Raw genomic sequence first — 22,234 nt, 5'->3', positions numbered from 1 at the left:
CCTGTTTTCTGTCTTGGTTCTTCTTTTTCTTTGTTATTTTGCTTTGTCACTAATATTTTTGTTTTGTGTAAATTGATTGAATGTCCCGTAACTAGTCCAAATTGGTTGATCTGGTGTATCATTTTAGGAAATTCCTTCTGTGGGTCTTCCAACATTAGAATAATGTCATCCACAAATAACTTTATTTTGTATTTTTGGCTTTTCACTTGTATTCCTGTTAGATCTTCATCTTGGTATAATTGCTTACTAAGATTTCTATTGCAAATATAAACCATGTGGTGTCACTTTTATCTCTTGATCAAGATGCAAAGCAAAGGTACTGATGTGTCTGAGGACTTAAATATCCTAAAGACATTATTTTCCACCTGCTCTCAGAAGCTAGGCAGGGTCAACCATGGTTAGTACTTGGATAAGAGGCCCCAACAAATATCACTTGCTGTGGGATATATTGCAAAGGAAGGAATTAGCAAAACCTCTGACTATTCTTTGCCTAAGAAATCAGTATGAAATCCATGGGATCGCCAACAAGCAACTTGATTGCACATATATACTGATGTGTCTCAGTTAACAGTTTCATTCACAAAAATATGGCAAATGACCAGATAAATTGAGACCCTAAATAATTTAAGAGTTTCCTTTAAAATTATCTAACAATCATAATAATGATTGCAATAATGTGCATAAGGGAATAAAAGATATTAAAACACAGAAGACCTTATGCATAGACAACAATGGTCTCAATATGGCTGGGGCAATCCAGGTGAATTCTCTGTCATCCCATTTTTTCAGTTGCTTTCTCTCATGTCCTCCCTCTTTCCCCTTTCATTCTATCTTCCTGAATTGCTGCAAGCTGGGTTCAAGGTGCAAAAATAGTTTGCACTCAATTTAGTCACCAAGGGAAGAGAGGAGGGGAAGGGACAGCAAGCTAGGACATGCTACAGCAGTTTCAAACTGCATTATGTGTATATCACTGTATATGTGGCCTGTGAGGAAGGGATCACAGAATTGGAAGAGACTATGAGAGCCAAGCAGGAAAAGCACAACCAGAGCACCCCTGGCAGATGGCCATCCTTTCTTTCAGCAGGGAGTTACACTGAATTAAAGGTTGGTGCCTTTCGATTCATCATCCTAGCATTTCATAGAATTCTGTGGAAAGTTAAAAATTAACATTTGTCACTTTTTCCTAGGTACAAAGATTAAAATCCCAGTTCTATTGTCATGATAAATATTCCTACTAGGAAGACTTATGACTGTACATTTAACAGTGAACCTCTGATTGAGGACATATGTATTTTGCATGTGTTTATATAAATATAATTAATTTTAAAACACAGGACACAACAGCTGAACTGGCATCACATATGCCTTCCTTTTCCGAAAGCAGTGGTTCATTATTTGCTGGGTGGTGGCTTTTATTTATTTTTATTTTTTTAAGCCCACATATTAATAAGGGGTGAAATAGATTTTACATGGCTGGCTTTGAACCTGGTAGCTTCCCATGGTGCAACTAATTGCGTTGCCAACAAGACACAGGAGTACACCAACACGAAGCATAAAATGTAACTGTGAGGGGTGGGTGTGATGATGATGGGTCTTTATAAATAATACATTTATCCCAAGGTACACTTGTGTGCCTGCTGTAAATGTAGGTATTTTTCATTAGGAGCAGATGGGCATCAATATACATGCAAAGACAATAGAAAACCAGGGAAGGGAAAGGGGATGGAGGAAAGTGTGCCCAAACGAGCCATTTTTCAAGATGACCAAATGCTGATGAATCAAAGAAAAGAAAGACATTTGATCATTAAATCATCCTAACATTTTATGAAGTTTGCCACCTCCTTTATTCATACACAAGCCTACTTATTTTAATTAAAACCTTCTCCTGAATGCTGAGACAGAATTCAAAGCTATTCTCAAAAACACATTTATGCATTTATTTTTATTACTTGATTAAGAATGAATATTTTAGTGGCACAATCAGGCCAGCGTCCAGCTAGTGCTAATTTCCAGTGTGGTAAACTCAAAGAGGTACAACAAATTAGTACAACAGCATTCACGAGTGTTTTATAACATCACTACTGCATTACATTTCAAAGGGAATGTAGAATGACCCACCAAGATTGCCTACATATAACATTATAGGGCACTCTCATATATCAGGAGGTAGTGTTCCTATTTCAACATCTTGCAAGGCAGACTCAAACAAAAAAACCCTCAAGATCCAGTAATAAAATAACTCATTTAACATCAACTGGCATGGGTTTTTTTCCCATCCAACTCTTGTTTTGCTCCCAAAACCTGCTACAGATACTTTTTTTCCAATTTGACTGATCCATAAGAAGTACACTATGGGTTCCTGGCTATATGTTTGTTCATTTTTTATTTATTGTTGAAGAAAAATACAAGTGACACCATTCACACAATTAGCTATCATAAATAACAAACACAGAACTCTCAATCTTGGATTTGACACTGGTCTAACAAGTGGAAGGAGGGTTAAGTCTTTGTTTTAAACTAAGCCACATCTAATCCCCCACAGATTTGCAATTTATATTTGGATTAAACATTGTTGTTTGCTGCAAGGGGTTTCTTTCGTTATCATTGTAGTCCCTGTAACTATGGGCCACCAAGTCAAGCTTCAACCTCCTGGCAAAACCATCTCAGAGTAAGAGAATCCTATGAAATTCATGGGGTTGCCATAAGCCAACACGCAACTTGAAAGCAGCAGCTCTCCAAGAAAACCCTCCCATTGCCATCCAGTTCAGGTCTTGGAAATTCAAGGCCAGGGCTTTCAAAATGGCAAAAGTTATTCATGAGAAAGGATATACAGGATAGGAGAAGCTGCAGTGGTTTGCTTTTGCCTGAGACAGCATGAAAGGAAAAGATTCTGCCTTCTTCTTCTCTCTCTCTCTCATTGATTTAAGGATCTACATTTCAATGTAATCCAGCTTCTGAATCCAGATTAACTACTTTGAAATGGATTGTATGAGTCTACACTGCCATATAATCCAGTTCAAAGAAGATAAATCTGGATTCAGAAACTGGATTACGTGGCAGTGTAGACTGGGCCTAAGTGCAAACTATTTGTTCACTTTAACTCGTTCTGCAGCATCTGAACTTTGTTATGTGTGTTCTTAATGTTAACAGATCCATACATTAGAAAAAATAATAGATAAGGAAGAGTGTATGTGTATTAAATCTTCAAGGTCTGTAAAGAGCTGTTGCGCAATAATATTTTGACACAGCTGTAAGGAAAAGCATCAGTAAAATCAGAGCCAATTCAAGTATACACATCAATGTCTTGTTAATTATAGCATCAAGTGATCATGCACATGTATGAATGGACCACAGCTCAGTAGTAGAGCACATGCTTTGAATGCCAAAGGTCCCTGTTTACTCTTTGGTATTTCAGTATATGGTTGGAAAATGCACCTGTCTGAAATCCCCCAGAGTTTGAACTAGTAGTTACTATGTAGGCAATACTAAGAGAAATGGACCAGTGGTCTCACTAGAAGGCAGCTTTGGCTTCCCTGCTATCCAAGCACAATAACAAAAGATTTTCCATGGAGTGATGTTGTGTTGGAGACCAAGGTTTGGATGCCCACTCAGCCCAGGAAACCCACTGTGATCCCTTGAGCATCCTCAGAGAAAGGCAAGGGCAAATCCACTCTAAATGTATTCTGCCAGGAAAACACCCTGATGGAGTTATCTTAGGAGAACTGTAAGTCAGAAAAGGCACACAACAACATGTCATATATTGGGTTCTGAGATATCAAGTGAAATCAATTGATACATGGCATGTGCAAAGAGGCTCCAAAAACTATCAATTGACCACAGCATTTCAGATTTAGTTTGTGAATTCTAGTTTCATAGCTGCATTCCTGTTTAAGTGGATTTTGCACAGAATGGTTCATTTGTCTATTGCACGTTAAGGTTGAGATCTCATACATGCATAATTGGGAGCACGTTCCAATGAGTCCGGTCGGACTTACTTTTGGCGTACCTGATTGTACTACAAATTTCTCCCTTGACTTTTTTCCTTCGCAGTCCCTTCCCTTTCTCCAGCTTTTTGCCATTACTGGTAATTATGTCCCTTTCCTCTCATCCCAATGGCTTCTCTCCCTTTCTCTCCAATCCATTCTTCTAATCCATATTGCGTATTGACCCTTCCTCCCCTCAGAGAACCTGTTTGAGGCCCAGTCCTTTCTTCCTCTGTGCAGACTGCCAACATGTGCCTCTTATCATAATTTCCCATCTTGATTATTGCTAACTCTTCCTTAACTGTTTCTGCAGTGCATGACTAGGGTTCCTATTGCTGTTATGTCTACAGCAAAGAACACATTGTTTGAAGTTTTCTGAGGTTGGAGAAAATGCATAAAGGATCTTCAGTGGGAATCAAATTAAATACAACAAACTCTTCATTCACTATCTGATAGGGTATATTCACTTTACCTTGCCAAAGGAACCAATGCCTTGGCTAATCCATACATCTGCAGGTCAAAGGAACACACATTAGGTATCATTAACTTTTTGAAACAAACTACATTGGCATTAACTGCACAGCTTCCAGCTACATCTTGGGGTTTTTTTCTCTTTTACTAACTAGAGGTGTGGAGGGGCAATTCTTATCAAAAGCACAGTACATAGAATAGGAAGATACTGTATTCTTATTTATGTATCTAAAGAATTTAATATAGAAATTCTGGGTCAGCCTAAGTGAATGTAAGTATACTTTAACTCTTATTTTAAAAAAAATACTTGGAATTTTGAAAGCTTTTTGGCATCATTTCCCTTTGCTTCATCCTTTAAATCCTTTGTTACATGCCCCTAAATTGTACCTTCAACACATCCATGGGCCATATCCATATTTTGGGCCCCAAACCCTGACCTCGATGTATACATGAGGGCAACTTATAATCTATGAGTATATACTGCTCCATTTCCCCCCAACTGTAAGCCAATTCCATAACTTACGAACCTGCCTTCAAAACAACAAGCGCATGGTGATATTTCAGTGATATTTCTCTCATTCCATTGATAGCTTTGTTTGCTCACATCCACAACAGAGAGGTTAAAACTTTCCTTCCTCCTCATATAATGTGAGCACCACCTTCTCATTTCAAGAAAAAGCTTGCTGTCAGTTTACAAAAATACAAACATGAATACATGCTTGAAAAGACCAAAAAGCAAATATGAAGTAGGGCCACACAGAGGAAAATGTTAGCAAGAAGGGACAGGCAAAAATCTGGACAGCAGGGGCAAATTTTCCCTAAATTACAGCCACTCATTTTCTAGCTGTTAACAGTTTATGGGAATTATGGTGGCAGTATCTGTTTATATAACACATTTATGTTAAGATAGCATTGTCTGTGTGTACCTTAGGAACCTTTTCTGTACATCAAAACTGTCATTTGCATTTGGCCAAGAAAGTCTGGGAAAGAAGACAATGTCAAGGCATTGATAGTGCTGGTGGTGGAAATATTTCTCCAATATTTGCCGTTTATTTCCGACTTACGGCAAGCTTAAGGTGAACCCTTAATGTGGTTCTCTTGGCTAGATAGGATCAGAAGAATGTGTGGATTGCCCAATAGGCTTCTATAGCCAAGCAGAAATGTAAATTTTAGCTCAATACTCAAATCGCTACTACTCAACATTGGTTCTCAATTTATATTTATATTTATATCTTGTCCAGAGAGGGTTTGCCTTTGCCTCCCTCTGAGTCTGAGCACTTTTCAAGATGCCCACATGCCAGAAGCACTAAAGCTATTTCACCCAGCCTATCGTCACCAATTAAAACCTCTTTTGTAAGTGTGAGAAGGATCACTGAAGGGTTGGTAAGACAGTACTATACAAAAAACAAAAAGCACACTCACTCGCACAATGGTGCCAAGCTTTCTATAAACTATTTGCAGCTTTATTACCCACACTGGCATGTGGATTCCTACCACAAAGCTCACTGACTTGGTAAATGAAGTGACTTACATCAATTTTACCTCCTCGCTTAACTTTCACACAGTCTAACGACCTAGTAAAAAAGCATGATTTATCTTCCTAGGAAAATACAAGTCAGTTTTGCATTGTCAATAAGAAACGGCTTAAATTAGTCAGCTGCTAGCCACATGGTAATAATGAGCATGATCATTCATGGTCCACAATTATTTCAGATTTATTCTTTTCCTGATCTTTCCTTTTTTTATCAGCAAACAGACTCTTGGCACAAAGGAGTTAACTTCAAAACTTATAAAGTGGGGGGAAGAAAAACACAAGTTGAGGGCAAAAGGCGGAAAGGTTTATGAAAGGAAAATACCCAGCCCTCAGCCATGACCTTGACCTTTCACTGTCTTTTAACATTAAACATTTGCCCCACCTTCGAAAAGATAAATGTAGCTTTTGATGACAGCCAATGTTATCTGAGGATTAAAATAGCCCTCTTGCAGTGCTCAACATTAAAGTCTTCCGCATTTGCAAAATTGCAAACAGATGCAACTCAAGTACCTGCAAATAATCTGCCAAGACCAATTTCAAAAGGGAGATTTCAAAATATGTGGAAGTCATTAGGACATGTATTATTTTTGCAATGAATAGGCGCCAGGAGTGTCTCAAGAAGCAGATGGGTGCTACTTTGTTTATAAAAGATCAACAGAATATTTGCCTGTAAATGAAGACGTATAAGCTATATGAAACAATTATGTTAAAATGGTGAATGTTTCAAAGCTAATTGTAATGGTCTTTTAAGATCTGAATTCCTCATTTCTTACAGTGTGCTAAAATACCATTTTAGGTTTTTTGGCCTTGATTGATATAATTACAAAAATGGCAGAAAATTAAAGCAAATTCTGTCGGTTTTTACTGTGGGGGAACATTGTTGCTTTATCACTTGTTTACAGTCACATCAGTATACCAATAAATGAATATATATATATATATATATATATATATATATATATATATATCTGCATTAAAAGAACTGGAATACTTTCTCTGGGAAAATAAATATGGAGATCAAAGACAAAAAAAGATGACTGGATACAACATATAGCTTTTTTAGCCCAATAATAGTACTCAACATACGTGTGTGTGTGTATTAGCATTCAATGCATTTCATATATATTATGTCATAATCCTTATAATAACTGCACAACTAGGCAATATTTTCATCACATTATAGCAGAAGTATTGAGACCACGAGAAAAACTGGTAAGTTTTTATGGGGAAGGTAAGATTTGAACAGAGGCTTTCCCAGCTCACTGTGCAGTATCTTAACTGCTATGCTACACTAGCTCTCAACTATAAAATAAACCAGAAAGTCGTAAATAAAGCTATGTAGTTGCGAACATGGGACATAATTCAACAGGCACTGCCTACATGTGATTTCCATTCATTTCAAGTTAGGTTACAGTAAGAAGTAGTTTTCGTGACATGTCAAAACAATGGCCCAATATACAAATCTTAGAACTCCTTAGGTGCCACTTTTATTAGACTCAGTGAGCAATAGCTTTTTGTTGCCATTTCACTCTTCTTATTTCACTGAATCCGGCTTTCATCATCCCCAGCTACAAACTGAAAAAGTTACTGTTAACTTCAACAATTAAAACACTAAAGAAAAGGCAAACAAACCTATTTTCTTTGCCCATCAAAATATATCACCCGCTTGGGCAAATACGAATGTTGACAAGCAAACCTGATTATAACCAGTACATACAGACACAAAGGAAAACAATATATTTTAATATACATAATGTTTTCTAAAATGAGAAGTGTCTGAAATTCTGATCAATGTTTAAGGATTACTAAAGCCATCACTTGCAATCTTAAATGAGCATCTATTCATTAGAGCTTGCGGGGAGAGGGGGTATCACTATAATTTATGCATATTTGAGATAAAGCTGAGGGGAAAGGTACCATTCTCAAAAGGATTTTAGTCAATGCATATATAGTCTGTAATGTTGGTCTTGTGCCCAATGCCAATTGTTGAATGACTCCATCCACAGAGGAAGGCAACATTATAGACTATATATATATGAAATGAGCCAGTCAAGGAAGGAAGGCCTGAGCAGAGCAACTGTGCCTCATAACCACAGAAACAAATCTTTCTTATGGGCCATATGGACTATCACTTAACTGCTGTCATTATACAGCCTAAATGAACAATGGTAGTGCTACCCTGATGTGGCCTGCACAGGCAACAGGCCCTGAATATTCACTCATCTGCAGAAGAATGTGAACTTCATCACACACTGATGCTTGGTGCATCAATGTTTCACAAGATCCAGATCCAAAGACCACCAAAACTATTTATTCATATATTGATTAAACTCGTTGTGGATTTTTATATTCAGTTCTTTAAAGCATTTATGCAGACAACTTACAATAGAATAAAATTAAAACACAATTTAGCCAAAATAGTTACAGTATATCACAACATTTGGAAAAAAAAATCTGTTCCTGGTTTGAAAGTGATATTTCCTGTGTGGTCCTTACTTTGAAAGTAGTGGTTCTACTCCAGAAATTTCATTTTTGTAGCTGCCATAAACTCTGTTGAATTTATTGAAACTCGATGAGATATTCATTGAAAAACTAAGGCAAAATGTGCTGCAGGATCTCCCTCCCTCAAAAACAAAGTTTCTTGTAGTTTAATAAACTTTTCTCATGTTTTATGATAGAACCAATTACAAAATGACATTTATAATCCAGGAACAAAACTCATGTTACATAGTGTATAATTAAAGGGAAGCCAACAAACCACAAGTACCATAGAGGCTTATAAAAAGATTTTGTGGATGTGTGTGTACAAGAAAGCTTTTGACTAATGCCACAATGGCCAAACATGAGCACAAGGGAAATTTATTGGGGAAACATTTCAAATCTGTGGTGCCACCACTGACAAAGCCTTTTGCCTTGCAGCCATCTGCCATCTTCTCCAATACCTGTCACACCCATAAAAGATCAAATAATGAACAGCACAAGTATCCATCCTGCATGTTGCAGGTCTTCCTTGTTTGAGGCAAGGTTGATGAGTTTTAAAATGATGTGCCCAATTTGAAATCACTACATCTCTGCCATTTTTGAAACATCCTACTTTGTTGGCCCATTTTGAGTCAATCAGTTCATAACACATCTTCCACTTTTTTGTGGAACGATAAGGTAAAGAAGAGGTGGGCAATTGCAGCCCTCCAGGCGATTTTGTACTGTAGCTCCCATATTCTTTCACCATTTACTGGATAGCGGTGTTAGGAGCTGTAAGCCAAAGACCATCTGGAGTGCCATAGTTGTCCATCCTGGTATAAAGGAGAGATAGATGGAACCAAGTAAGGTTCTATTCTATTCTACTTTATCTGTTTTACTTTCTGAAAGCCTTACAAGCTATAATGTAGGATTTCTGAGCTCCAAACAATGTATTCAAGCAGCTAAAATTCCACATATCCCTATGTTAATTATTATAAAGGGTAACCATTGTTACCACACACCTGTGAGACAGAAAGGCAAACACAGAAAATAAAAGAAAGCAGGAAAAATACAAACCTACAAGAAGGTGAGGAATAATGAAAAGGAAAATAGGAACAAGAAAGCAAAACAGAAAAGAAAACCCATTCCCTATTTCCTGAATTATTTTAAATTTAGAAAAAAAGCAAAATATAAATACAATCCCACTAATGTAAAAATTCTAATCATGTGAAGCTGTTTTCCAGGACTTCCTCTGTCACTTGTGCTGGAGTTTGCGCATGTGTGCCTGCATGCAAACAAGACTGTCCAAATTGTTATGCACTATGATACGTATGGACAGATCTGTGAACCATTCTATCATTTCTGAAACTTGTTACAGGCTGCAAAAACAGAAATAATGAGAAAATATTTAATACACAAGCTGGTTTCTTAGAAGTGGTGGAGGCCGGAGAGAAAGACAAAGGCCTTTTTGTGTTCCCTTGCCACGTATCAGCTAACAACATCCAATCTTTCTGTGTTAAATATGATCAGAGTTTGACCAAGAGGAATAATTCTTGGGTAAAGAAGATAGGGTTTGGTGCGGCAATTCATGACACTCTCACCATCAAACATAGCTGAAAATGCAATCCTTATGCTAATCACAGTTCTGCATGTCTATTTACCTTATTGTCCACTAATGTATCTGATGAAAACAACCAAGAATGTGTAAATGCTAACAGAAAAGCTAGAAATTGCAATCTACAAAGTAGTCCAAATATAGAAAACAAATTTGTATTCCATTTGATGCTTGATCATATTAAATCCATTCTGGCCCAGCATGTGATACAACATTAAATGTGTGGATGATGTCCTTACTGTAAATTACTGAAATTCTGGGATCCCTTTTCACTTTAGAATGGGCTGGTTTTATCCAGTTTGGCATGATTATCAGTCATCATCAAGCAAGATACCATTTGAGTGACTGCATGCAAGAGAACAATGCTCACATGTTTTTCTTATTCATAATGTATTATTTTATATAAAATATTTTAAGGGCACAATTTATGATGCAAAACCCACTCAAGGTAGATAACAAGATAAAATAAATAAAACAAAAAGCATCAGCATGAATAAAAGCCATTGAAAACAATGAGACAGACGTATCACCCCAAATGAACTAAAAGAAACCAAAAACGTTGCCATCAAAACTGTATAGTTCTGTTTTGCTTGGGATGTGTTGTTTGTTTGTTTCGAAAACCGCTCAAGAAAAGGAAACAGAAAATCAGTCCAGGGAAACTAGACTTGTCAGGGAAAGAGAAATAAACTGTGATCAAATCATGGTACATTTCTGGATGTCTGTAGTATATCTTCCAAGTGTTCAGATTTGTCTTGCTTAATTCTCTGTCATCCCACTTTTTCAGCCACTTTAAAAGTGTCCCAGTTTCTCTCTCTGCCTGTCACTTTCCCTCTTCACCCTTAGTTTACCAGTACTTTAGTTATAGCAAATGGAGTTCAAAGTGAGAAACTATTTTGCACTTAGCAGAGGGAAGAGAGGAGGGGATAAAGTCTTGCCTTTTCCAGTAGACGTAGGATAAATCAAACTATTTTGCAGCCCTTCCTAGTTTGTCAGTTCTTCTTCATTGATAACTTTTGCTGTCTTGACCACACTCTTAACATTGGTTGACTGTCCTGGTTTTCATCTGCGCAATGTTGGCAGTTATGCTGTAGCAAAGGGCTTAATGGCTTCAGTTGGCAATGCATTGCAAAGATGTAGAAGCCAATGCAGAAAATATCTCTTCCTAGTTATTACCAGATGGCAACTCTCAGAGGCGAGTAAAGAAGGAAGACCTCTGTTCCTCACTTCAAACTTTGATTGTGCTTTTCCTGCTTGGCACGGGGTTGGACTAGTTGGCCCATGTGGTCTCTACCAACTGTATTCTATGATGATGATGATGATGATGATGATGATGATGATGATGATGATGAAACTGAATCCAGGTTCAGAAGAATGAGTCCTTCACAGAAATTCACCTGGATGTCACCATTGCATGGACAGCCAAGGTAAGGCCAGCATTTTCCAGACAGGACTGTGATTGTCACAGGAGCCTAAGGCAGAGAAGGTACTTGTGGCCACAGCATCCATATGAGCTTCTCACATGAGCATCAAATCCAAAATATCTCCTAAAGGAAAGAATTTCCAGGAAAGAAAAAGGCAGAAATATGGTACTGGTCCTTAGCAAAGTAAAACAAGAAAAATGCTGGTCCTTCTCCACAGCAGATAGATAGCCATATTTCATTTGGGGGGGGGGGATGTACAACCACCTACTGTATTTATGACCAGTTGTAATAGTGATCTGAGTTAAAACTGCTTTCTTGAGACCATTTAAAAAAGGGGCACATGACATATTGGGAACCATGGCATTCATATGTTTCACACATCCAAAATCATTTTGGGGAAACTATGCTTGCTGGATAGATCAATTGGAACAAATGATGACACTTTATCCTTTAAACAGCAAAGGCCTAGATCCTTCAGAGGCCTGCTGTGAAGATTTTGCTAAGCAAATCACTCACATCTTTAATAACCTTGGTGCTCTTCTTATGGCCAGTTCTGCGGGCTTGCTTTCAACTGAAATAGCTTGAGAATAGGGACAAAGCTTGGACCACTGCATTGCACACTATATGGATAGCTCTATAGTTCTGGAAACTATCGCTGGTACAAAATGCTTCCATTATACTTCTGAGAGGGGAAACGTAGCAGCAGGTCACAACATCTCAGGTGACAACACTGCAGTAGTTTCCTATCTGCTACTAGAATAGGTTTAAAGTGTTATTGTTAGGTTAGCTAAGGGCCTCATCAGATGGAGCAGATTTAGTATCCCAAGACACTTTTACCCTGTCTTGGAGAAGGAGCCCCAGGTCTGCCATCACACAATGTTGTGTGACTTCTGGTGGAGTCCCCGCCCCCAACTGGGGTGGAAGCATCATTGGAGGCTTCCTCCACAACACAGGAGGCTTCTGCAGAATGGCAACGCTTCCCACATCTGATGGGGAAAGTGTTGCCAAAAGGAGGCTGTACACGGGGTGACAAATTTGCCCCGCTGCCCTTCTCTTTGCTCCGTGATTCAAGAAAAAGTCTGAAGCTTCACCTGGCCTTTCTGATGAGGTCCTTAGAGACCGTCTTCTCTCTTAAGGACCTTTAAAATATTGTGTAACAACGCCTGGTAATCCCACCATGTTCAGACTCAGGTTTAGTCCCTGGGATTTGTAGAGTGGGATTCTGCTGAATCCTATTAATTCTTCCATTCTAAATAAGGAGTCATAATTTGTCAAAGGAGATGTGTTTCTCCAGATGTTTAATATATTCATTAGTGTTTTAGCTTCATGGCAGGCATCTTTACCATGTAATATTCCCCTCCGAGATACTTACTTACTATAAGATGTCAGGAGCTTCAGTGGGCCTCTCTCCCCAGTTCTTCTTTTTCCATGTTTGTTTTGAATTGATATTTCAGTTTTAATATCTCAACTGCTCAGCTGCAACAAAGGTAAGGGGCAGATTCACATGATCTGCCTAATTTAGAGGGTTTTTTGAAAAATGGCTCCCACTTCTCTTCACCCGCTTCAACTGCCATCAACATACTGTACGTCTGAAAGCTTACAGGCCCCTGCTGCCCACTTTGTAGTTTTTAAATTTTGCTTTTTGATATTTATTCACATCAATGTTTTAGCCTACGAAGAAAGTCCAAATGTACAACAAACTGCATTATTTTTGCTTCAAACCTGATAACACACTGAGCATCTGCATTTGCATAGACTCATATAACCCATTCTAAACATGGGGCTGCCTTTGAAGACGGCTCGGAAGCTCCAACTAGTACAACGGGCGGCAGCCAGACTAATAACAGGAGCGGCTTACAGGGAGCGTACTACCCCCCTGCTAAGCCAGCTCCACTGGCTGCCGATATGCTACCGAGCCCAATTCAAAGTGCTGGTTTTGACCTACAAAGCCCTAAATGGTTCTGGCCCATTTTACCTGTCCGAACGTATTTCCCCCTATGAGCCTTCTAGAACTCTTAGATCATCGGGGGAGGCCCTGCTCTCGGTCCCACCAGCCTCGCAGGTAAGGCTGATGGGAACGAGGGACAGGGCCTTCTCGGTGGTGGCTCCTCGGCTGTGGAACACCCTCCCCAGCAACATACGGCAAATACCAACTCTCCTAGGCTTCAGGAAAGCCTTAAAGACATGGCTGTGCACACAAGCTTTTAATGAATAAGAACATGGACTTTACATGACCTGTACGAAGACTTGAGGATTCTGAATGAATGGATTTTAATCTTGGACATTCTTAAAATTTTATATAATGTGATTTTATTTTGTAATGGTACTTGTTTTATATGAACTGTTGTTTTGTAGATTGTTTTATATGAATTGTTGTTTTTACATTGTTTTTAGGCATTGAATTTTTGCCTGTTTACTGTAAGCAGCTTTGAGTCTCCTTGGAGAGAAAGGCGGGGTAAAAGTGATGTAAATAAATAAATAAATAAATAAATAAACAGTGTGTCAGGACCAAAGACCAGATTAATTATAAAAATAGCAGGAGATATTAAACCAAGGTAACGGCGCTCCATGCAGTCATGCTGGCCCCATGACTTTAGAGGTGTCTATGGACAACACTGGCTCTTTGACTTAGAAATGGAGATGAGCACCAACCCCCTGAGTCAGACACGACTAGACAATGTCAGGGGGAAACCTTTACCATTACTTAAGTCTATCAATGTTTGTCAGGAGACACCAATCCATAGCAGGAAAAAATGTGTGTTGACCCTTTTGAATTGGCAGAATCTTACTGTTCAAGCAATTTTGAGAGGGTGGAAAGTAGTACTATACCATTGGCTTGGCTTAACCCTTGTAATTCTTTCCAAGTATTTCATTGAGAAATCTACCTGAATTATTAAGGCTAGTAATGCAGGCTTCACATAACTTGTATGGCATAGACTACCTATATGCATGTCAAGTCTTCTTTGCAGCTGTTATAATAAAGTTGCATTGGAAAGGTTATTTTCCTTAGAATTGTCTTATGCCATTTTCATAGTGAGTAATGACAATTGCCTAAATGAATAAAAGAATAAATTTCATTGTTACCACCTGCTCTTTTCTATCACAAGCACAAAAGGGGGGGAGGGGAAAATGCTGAAAAATTGCAAATGATGCTACTCTATGCTAAATTGTGTGGGATGTTTTATAAAGTGAATTAATATCCACCAGGGACTGAGCTGAAATCATCAAACTCATTTCACATAAGACAACAAATTGAATCTCTCTAGGGATGCAATACATGAAAAGTCACTATGCTATCAAGAGATCCAGCCTTTTCTTAGGTAGATTTCTTTAAGCTAAATATGAAATATACTTCCAGGATTGTTTCTAACGTTTTGTTGCTCACTACCTAATGAAATGCTACTTCTGTTTTCACCATATGGTGATACGTATTGTTTTCGGCCTCCAATTCACAACATCATACACTCAAATTGTACAGCAAACATTTCCAGTTTAGAAATCCCTAATTATTCATTTTTAAACATAAAACAACCCACCCTTTTTCTCACCAGTGTTACCGAAGTACACAATATTTTATTTTAAAAATGCACATCATTGTATAATGTTTACTTTGGTGGCTGCGATAAATTTAATTGATCTGTTCATCAATAGGAAGATATAAAAGTAGATGAAGGATTAAGAGTAAAGGGGGAGGAAAGGAAATGCAGAAACTGTACAACAGAAAATGTATTCTTAATATATTTTAACAATAACACATGCTGTGTTCATACACTGGAATAACATCCTCCCTATGAATCCTAGGAATTTAGTATATCTGACAGTTTCTCTCAGCCACCCATAACATTCTTTCCTGTCTCATTGTAGCTGGCAAAAGAGAATTCTATAATTGAGTGGTACAGAACATGTGCCCTCCCTGCTAGAAGATGACAGATGGATTATAAAAACTTCAAAGCAGAGCATTTGGAGCACCAGGGGAGAGATAGTGGGTATTTGAACTCTCAGTCTTTACCCAGGAGACAATGGCACTGTGACATGGTGCATATATCAAGGAATGGTGTAACTAGATAGACATAATCTTTCTTTTCAGTACGTATTTAACATTCTGTTACGAACAAGTTTCAGCCTAGCTAAAGTGCAACTCATCTTAATACTAATCATCATAGCCTGAAAGGCTACATGTCCTCTCTTTTTTCCAATTTTGGTTAAACTGTTCCTGCATAAAAGTGATTTTTAAAGGACACGGGAAACCTTTAACCAGTTATTTGGGACTGCTAATTTTCTTTTTTCTTCACTTCCCCCCACCCTCTTTCCCTCATATTCATTTCAGCTACACTATAGTTATAATATCAGTTCTTCACATATTTCAGCATCTGCTATCTATTTGATCTGTATGACCACCTACACAATAAGCACATGTTAGATGCAACCCTTCTTATTTTTGTGTGTTTAAAATACAGTAACAATCCTAAAATAAAGGCACATTGTAAAGTAAACACAACAACAATATTACACAAGTATTTGGTGAACAGCACAGATTTATCACACATCCCTAGTAGTGAACTCACTAGGTGAACTTAGGTGGGAATAATATGAAGTTAAGTTAGAATGAGATTATGCATATGATGCAGTTTTGAGTACACCAAAACAACACATGAGTATTAAGTGTGTAATGGTGCTGATGGTGTTGGGAGGGGGTGTTGTATCACACTATTATTCATATTTCATAAAATAACATCAATGGAATCACCATAAATCTGCCATATAAAGTAAGAAGAAATTGGAAACAGCTGGAAAAATTACACCTGAAGATGTGTTGTCGAAGGCTCTCACAGCCGGAATCACTGAGTTGCTGTGCATTTTTTGGGTTGTATGGCCATATTACAGTAGCATTATTTCCTGACATTTCACCTGCATCTATGGCAGGCATCGTCAGAGGTTTGTTCAGAGATCTGTTAGAACCAAACCTCTGAACAAACCTCTGACGATTCCTGCCAAAGATGCAGGCTACTGGAACATAGCCATACAGCCAAAAAGAAAACTCATAGCAACACACCTGAAGATATTTCTGCACACTGAGTAGTGTTTGCATATATATATATATATATATATATATATATATATATATATGCACGCACGCACGCACGCACGCACGCACACACATCAGTATATATATATACCTTCCGAATGGCTAAACATGCAAACCCAGATGTTTGGGAATATATGATGGACATGCTGATCCACGGGTTTGGTACAATTCCCCAACCAAATGACAATGTAGCTATGCCTGGTACATGTATTGAACAAAGCACAAATCAGGCCCAAGACCTCAAGTTGGCTGCACTAGCAATGAAATGCCATGACAGAGAACTCCTATCGTTTAAGTGAGGTGGCAATAAGATGACAGAACATCCAAATCCATATAGGGCAATTTCTTCATGAAACCAAAAGAGGCCAAAATAGTGTCCAGAATTAGTGTAAGATCACCAGAATTCTCCAGCAGGCAAGGTGCAAAAAGAAGATAGAGAAGCACAGAAGTCATAATAAGCTTGTGTTGAGATCTGAATATCCCCACTGTGTCTCTTGTATTTTGAGTTACAAATCATGACATCAGACTGGGTATATTTCCAAACAAATACACCCTGCAAAGATCTATGGTTTTGTGTTATCTGAGCATTTATTTATTATTTCTCCCACCTTTCTTCCAGTGACTTCAAGGCAGTATACATGCCCTTTGTTCTCATCATTTCATTATTACAACCGTCCTATGGAGAAAAATACATAGATTTGGCCCCATTTGGTGGTATCCATAGTTTAGTGTGGACTTGACCTGTTACCTCTCATGTAGCATCCTTACAGCCTAAACTAGATTGCACTGACTCTCTATAAGGTAACACACATGTGCTAAACAATGTAATATCCCAACCCAGATTACTCTTCAACCTTGGGCAAATTGCTTTGCAGTTTGGTGTGCTTATCTGAAGGTTAAGTACATGGCACAATGGTAACTGACTGTAGCCACACTGCATGGAATACTTTCAGATTAAGACTGTCACCCGATTCAATGAATCTGAGCCAATTAATCATAGAGGCTTAATCAATTAATTAAGCTATTAAATCTACACTCATTTGCATATTAATAAAGGCAATAGTTCTGAAGTATGAAAGCACACCTTTTCTTGGAGATACACCTCATGTTACAACAGATATCGTAGCATAAGAGGCATTTCATTCTAGATCAGAAAGGAGGAGGATATATATCTTTCAAGATGCTGCCTGAAGTACCTGTATTAAAATTGTTGGTCAGTGTTCTATATCAGCTACTTAGTTAAGTATACAAAAAAATTTCTTAGATTTACTTCATAAGTGTTTATGATCTCTACTTACATACTCTGTTGGTATGATGATAACTTAGCGAGGTCATTAAGGTTACTTATTACTTAAGCAATCTTAGTTATGTATAAATTACACTAGTATACTTAATTAAGTAATTGATATAGAATACTGACCACTGTTTTTAGATCTGCTACTCAACTGATGAGAGACAACTTTCACAATAAAATATGTGCTATTAATCACTTACCAAACACTGTCACCCTACTTTAAAACACAAATTTGACCATTCACAGGTCTTACAAACAAGCTTTGTTGCACCCACCGCAAAAACAACATATACGCTGCTCAGAGCATCAAAATTGTTTTAGATATTTATTTCTGTCAAGAAGCATTTTCCCTAGTAGACTGTATACTGACGGTAGATGGGAATGGAGACAATAGTGGCCAATGCCATTTCCTTTCCTACCTTCTATACAGACCACTGCCTTTTCCAGCCTTTCATTGTCTGCTACATGCATTCTCTCTCCTCTTGTTCTTTCTCCTCCTAGCCCAACAAGCCACTTGGGATGGAATCACATTGATCAGGGATCAGACTATTTACCAAGGACCTCACCTTCTCTTTCCACTGACCCATTCTTTTCAGACCTCCCTTCACCCTGCTAAGTCTGTAAATCAGGTTTTTCCTCCCCTCCCCCTAACTGTTTTATCTTGTCCCTTCCACATCACAAAACTAAGTTCAAAACTTCATGAAATTGGACAGTGGACTATTTCTGGACATCTTGTGTGGATAAAGGCCTGGGGGAGGAAACATGTACACCGCTAGGAAAGTGTATGTCACTCTTAGACCCCATCTACACTGTCACATAAAATCCAGATTATCTGCTTTGAACTGGATTATAGGGCAGTGTAGACTCATATAATCCAGTTCAAATCAGATAATCTGGATTATTTGTTCTGATAATCTGTTTTATATGGCAGTGTTGATCCAGACTTAGTCCACCCTCCAGGTCTTGTAGCTAGATGCATATGCTCATCAATTCCGCCACTGGATGAATACATTACCTCCTTTTTTCACTTGTTAAATTTATATAGATTCTCTTCAGTGATTAAAACTGTGAAGACACCTGTATGGCAGCGTTCTGTATGGTAAAATATATACTAATTGGTGCTGGGCACCTCCTCCTTGCTATGGTGATGAAAACAGAGTGAATTTAAGTCAAAGATGACAAGCATCTAAATGAGATAAACATTTGTACATCAGAATTGTAATTTGATAGGCTGGCCTGACACTTCCCAATTAAGCATTTCTTTGCGGGTGGGGAGGAACGATCAGATTATAAAACTATAAACAGATGTGATTTGGAGATTTTTTTTTCTCTTTGCAACGGAAGTCTTCAGGAGACTTCCACAAGAGCAGTAATTCAAAAAATATTTGGAAGGGTTTATATACATATTGTACTACGCTTTTCTAAATACATGCCTGCTCAGACAGACTGGATGGCAGCTATAGGGGTTCAAGTGTGCAAACACACAAACAACAGACTCAGAATGCTAAAGGGAATTTGGTGGCTGCTCAAAAGTAAAATCCATTGGCTTCAGTGGGGCTCAATTCCTGGAAAATGTATAAAAAAGCAAATGAAACAAAGTGAGAATAACAATAAATTGGCAAAGTGCACTAGGATTTAGCATTTATGACATATTTTCTAGAAGGAGATATTATATTTTGTAAAAGAGGCTGTTTCCCAGTATCTCGTGCATTATACTGTACAAAGAGAGGTACTGCAAGTGTGATAGTCTAGAAATCAGATCTTAGTGGGAAGGAGCGGGAGGGAAAAGGAGAGAACATGGGAGGATAAGCAGTTAATTTGATGGCAATGATTGATGAGAGATGGTGCACCAAGCTATGGAATATTTCATAAGCACCATAACCATGTGCAGAATCATTTACATAAGTTCGTGCATAGGTTTCACTGGCTGACAATTTGTTTTGTCAGCCAGCCGAATCCACAGGTGCTTGCTTGTTACATCCAACTCTATATGGTACCCATTGTTTTGGAAGACTGAAGTTTCAATGTTAAACAGATTCCATCTGGATAGTCTCCATGTTCCTATACCACCCTTGTAACTGGTCCGTCAGGCATGGACATTAATTTGGATGACCCTTATTCTCTTGGTCTCTGAGACCAAGAGAATAAGGATCATCGAAATTAATGTCCATGTCTTACAAAAACTATATAAGGCACAAGGTTACCCTGTGAGCCAGGTATGAAATAGATCAGGTTTTCTTATCATTGTCTGCCACACTACATGTCATTAGCTCTCAACTGAAAACATCACAGACCTGTGGGAGATCCTTTGGTTGTGGCAGAGCCAGATATTCATAACCCTATGGGAAGAGGTTGTAACATGTACAAAAGGCATATTTTGAAATTAAATATGGAAAACAATTCTCAAAACAGGACAGTTACGCAGGCCTACATGTTAGACCCACAGTAAGGAAAGGGATAATGTAAAATGTTGCCTGTAAATTGACCTTGAATGCGTGAGCACCATGCCACTACAAAATCACATTCATCCCAACCACTTCAACAAGCTGAAACATACACAGTCCGTATAGCAAAGTTGTGTATCAGAATGGGGTAGCATTTGTGCTACTGCCATGGGGCAGCCAGCGCAATTTAATGAAGTGACTTAACCGGACACTCCAACTGTTCTGATTTGGCAAGTATCATGCCAATTTATTCTCTGGTCACTTTCTCAGCTTGTTTTTAAATGGCTCATTTCTCTCCCTTCCTTGCTTTCCCCCTTGTCCTCAACTTCATCCATTGCTGCAAATGGAGTTCAAAGTCCAAAAGTGGGTTGCACTCAATTGGTTCCAGGAAGGAAAAGATGGGAAGAAAAGGGGCCAAGTGCTGACCTTCCTGTGGACTCAAGTCAAAGCAAACTACTGCAGTCTTTCTGGTATGTGTACTTCGCATTAATATCTTTAGCTGTGTTGACCACACTCTGGTTCTGTTTAGCCTTATGTGTTTCAGTTTTCACCTGTGAAATATTGCAGGACATGCTTAATGCAGAACTCAGATGGAAACTAATTCTTCTTTTTTACTATAAAAATTTAATCATGCTGAAAAATATATAGCAGGCTAAACACAGCTTTGCTTATTATTGACATAAAATAAAATACAAGTAATTTTGAAATGCATTAATATATTACTGCATGGCTGAAATGGTTGAGAACTGAACCTACTTTCCAAGTAAGGTACGCAGCCTCTTATGTACCTTCCACGTGCCGCATAATAATGGGGGGGCACACGTGTGTTCATACTGCACATTGGTGTGCTTTTGCAGACTGATGTTGTGCATGCATGAAATGTGGGCCTCTAGCTTCATTTTTGGAACAGCAAGCAAAAATGCTGTGGAAAGATGAGACTCCAGCGCCAAGAGTCACAAACTTTGCACCTGTTTTAATATCAAACGGCACTGCCAAAATAGTTAGAAGGGGCGATCACAAGCCTGCTGTGAAGCACTTTGGCATTGTAGCACTATACCTAATAGCAGTGCAGCAAGCTCTTGTAAGTCATACACTGCTGTATATTCTGTCCTACACAGGACACTAATTGTTGTCATGTTCAAGCGAAGAGAAAGAGGCAGAAGGATGAATCTTTGAAGGCAACCTGCTTTTAGAATCCCACTTTTTAAAGTGCATTTTCAGCTTCCCTTTTTCTTTCCCCCCAGTGATCTTCTGCCATACCGGAATGTAAACACCACAGGAATAGACAGAATCTCGAATTAAGGATTTGAATGCATTTCTTTAGAAGTAATCTTCAAAGAACGTACATCCCTAAACATCACAGTGATTCAACAAGCTAAGGCGCTTGCGACTGCTTGTACAACCACACAGGTCATGCCGATTACTTAGTACCAGTTGGTCCCTGCATATTGACAGCAACGAACAACAAAAATTTGGAAGGCTGCTTTCTTTCTTTTTGCATTTTTTAAAGCCTAGTACCTTTGGCAAGCAAACACGGAGCGTAATGCTGCTTTTATGGAGGAAAATGCGGGCCCACAATAGAACCCTTATGTTCACAACATTGTGCTGTTGAATATAAAGGCCACACTACAGGGTTCAGTCACTCCAGCCGTCCTAATGCTTGTAACTATCTGCCATTAGTAGTCAATGTTAATAATGGGAAGGGGCAAAAGGAAGGTGGAAATACAAGCATGCTTTTTTCTCTTTTTACTGATGCTACTATGAAGGCTTCAATGGTAATAAACAACACAGAGAAGAATGACTTCCATGGAGAAATATATATATATCTTAATGAACACTGAACTCATCTATCATAATGATGCCCAACTTAAAAGCCATAAAACAGGGATGAACATTTTAATGATATAAAAGCAGAAGATGGGATTC

At 38.4% G+C, this 22,234-nt stretch overlaps 1 protein-coding gene across 7 annotated transcripts in view; it reads right to left on the bottom strand.

The window, feature by feature from the left end:
- znf536 (zinc finger protein 536) overlaps positions 1–22,234 on the bottom strand; it is a 486,877-nt gene that overhangs the window by 426,109 nt on the left and 38,534 nt on the right. The gene's annotated exons all lie outside the window — the stretch shown is intronic.

This window comes from Anolis carolinensis, unplaced genomic scaffold, assembly GCF_035594765.1.
Source record: "Anolis carolinensis isolate JA03-04 unplaced genomic scaffold, rAnoCar3.1.pri scaffold_9, whole genome shotgun sequence".
Lineage (NCBI taxonomy): Eukaryota > Metazoa > Chordata > Lepidosauria > Squamata > Dactyloidae > Anolis > Anolis carolinensis.
This window is presented reverse-complemented; position numbering and strand designations above follow the sequence as displayed.